The sequence below is a fragment of the Penaeus japonicus genome, unplaced genomic scaffold, assembly GCF_977035675.1.
Source record: "Penaeus japonicus unplaced genomic scaffold, GWHDUDI00000001_assembly GWHDUDI00001426, whole genome shotgun sequence".
NCBI classification, from domain to species: domain Eukaryota; kingdom Metazoa; phylum Arthropoda; class Malacostraca; order Decapoda; family Penaeidae; genus Penaeus; species Penaeus japonicus.
In genome coordinates this window covers 15001-17500 of record NW_028235828.1, presented here as the reverse complement: position 1 = coordinate 17500, position 2500 = coordinate 15001, and the positions used below count along the sequence as shown (strand labels likewise).

The following is a 2500-nucleotide window of genomic DNA, read 5'->3' as shown; positions in this document are numbered from 1 at the left end:
GAGGCAGTTTGGTAGTTTGTTGGATTTAGCTGGTTAGTGAATAAGGTCTAGATTTGTTTGAGATATAGGGGAGAAGGTCGATTTCTGTTTGTCCGACGGCTGGTCGGGGCGCGCGTAGGCCTCACCGAGGCAAGAGCAAAGTCAAGTTGAATGTTGCTTGTGTATGAAATATGAAATGAGAAATGGAATGGATTGTATTGTATTGTCTTGTTTGTTGATGAGTGAGATTGTTTTTTTGTGTTTTTTTGCTTGTTTTTGTTTTTGACTCAGTTTTTGTTGTTTAGTTTAGTTGATGTTTGTTATGTTTTTTTTTTGTTTGACGTTTGAGTTTGCGTTTTTGCTCTTTTTCTACGTGTTTTTCACTGGACTCTGTTTCTTTTTTCCTTCTTGTTGTCTTTTTGTGTGGTTGGACTGTTTGTTTCAGTGTTGAATTTGAGTTTTAGAGTTTTTGTGTGTTCCTTTGTGTGGTGATTTTGTTTGTGAGAGAGAGGAATTCGAGTGTTTTCATGAGAGAGTGAGTGAGTGGGTTGGTACTGATAACTAGCTAACTACTGATCGGTTTGTAACCCGATCCCTCCCCCTCCTTATCTGGCTGGCTGGCTGGCAGTGGTCCTTCTTCCTCCCTCCCTCTCTCTCTCTCTTTCTTGCACGTACATTTTTATCTTCCTCTACCAAATCAAATTCAATGATTATTACTACTTCGTGCTCATACTCAGTGGCTATTTTACTCATCAATCACTTTTGTGTGTCACCAGGTATCGTAATATTATTGATAGATATCCCTTGTAGCAAACTGTGCCTGTCTGATTCAACATACATACATAGATTGTTTCTATCTCTTTATCTGTTTCCTTTTTCCACTCCGTACCACCCACCCCCCCTCTCTCTCTCTTTCTCTCTCCCATCATAGACAGCGAACCAACCATTCATTTCTAGCCATTCATTCATTCATTTGTTTTAGTTTTTGTAATAAATCGACTTTACACTTGTAAATGCATGCATGTATCATCTCTCACTTTCTCCCCCCTTGACTCTTGACATGAAATGGGCCTACACTCTTATTTATTATCATTGCTACTGCTTGTTACATGCTTAATTAACACCATCGACACTGCTACTACTACTAATACTACTATTGCCTACATTTGTTTTTGCCCCTAACATATACTGAGATCAAATAAACGTTGGCTTGTTTCTTGATTTACTCTCCTCTGGAACTCCTTGTAACAAGCAAACTGTCTTTTGAATTTCTTCTTCTTCTCACATGTCCCAACATACATACAACCACATACGCAGACAGACAGACAGACAACAATTAGTAGCTACGAGTTAACATTGATGAGAGCTCGCGCAAAGGAAACGAAACGAAACAGAGCAAACAAAGCAAGGCAAAGCAAAGCTAGGAAAAATGGCTATTCCACTTGCGTTTTCTTGGACCCTACTCGAACGAACAAACAAACAAACTAGCAACCAATCAATCTAGCAAGCACGCATCTTCTCGCCGGATCACCACACATACACTTACGAATCAAATCAAACAATTCAAAGTATTATCCATCACACTTGCACTCTGACTGACTGATTGATTGATTGAGTTTTACCTTATCTGCATGCATACATGAAATAAAGAGAGACAGACAGGCATGCATGCACATGCATATACGCAGACACACACACACAAGTACCAAGACAACTAACTCACCAACCAAGGGCAATTCCTTCAAGCTTGATAGAAACAACGGCGACATAATAATAATAATAATGATAATAATAGTAATAATAGACCTCACTCTAGTAAGGAAAGAGGTCACTCATTCACTCACTCCCTCCCAATTGCCATTATACCATCGTAACTACACCAGTGGTTTGTTGTTGCCTACATACTAAAAGCCAAACAAACAAACACATAGTCAACTGATAATATGATAGAGGTGGCCTGTTCCCCCCTCTCCCCACACTTGGAGAGGGGTTAGCCACCTCTATGCAAGTGTGGGGAGAGGGAGGGAGGGAAGAAGGGAGGGAGGGGGGAACAGGGAGGGAACAGGGAGGGAAAAGGGAAGGGAGGGAGGCATAGAGGTGGCCAACCCCTCTCCCTCCCTCCCTGTTCCCCCCTCCCCCCACTCCCCACACATGCAAATTGGTTTGCGACGACCGACCGATGAATGAATAAATGAATACACGACACGAGTCAGTCATTACACAGATAGATGGATGGATAGATAGATACATAGATAGAGAGATACGACCACAATGTTTAGAATGCATTCCTTATCTACCTGGCCCTTAGGTCGATAACCGACAAAACAACCAGCAAGGAAAATCATGGAATCGCCGACGCCGCCGACGATATTCATTCGCTTACAAAAATGAAACAAACAAACAAACAAAAAAAGACATCGAGAGACGTACATGTTTACATTCTTAGCCATACTTGAGTCTTCACACTTATTTATTCCACTTGTCAGAGGAAAAATGCTGTACATATTATCAAATATGGGGA

The 2500-nt window shown here is 41.1% G+C and overlaps 1 long non-coding RNA gene across 1 annotated transcript in view; it reads left to right on the top strand.

Moving 5' to 3' along the window:
• The window catches only part of LOC147466382 (uncharacterized), a 7552-nt gene that overhangs the window by 3172 nt on the left and 1880 nt on the right, over nt 1-2500 (top strand). Inside the window, exon 2 of the long non-coding RNA XR_015190901.1 lies at nt 1-2500. This exon is cut by the window's left edge and continues 2258 nt beyond it; it is cut by the window's right edge and continues 1880 nt beyond it. This is a non-coding gene — a long non-coding RNA (uncharacterized LOC147466382).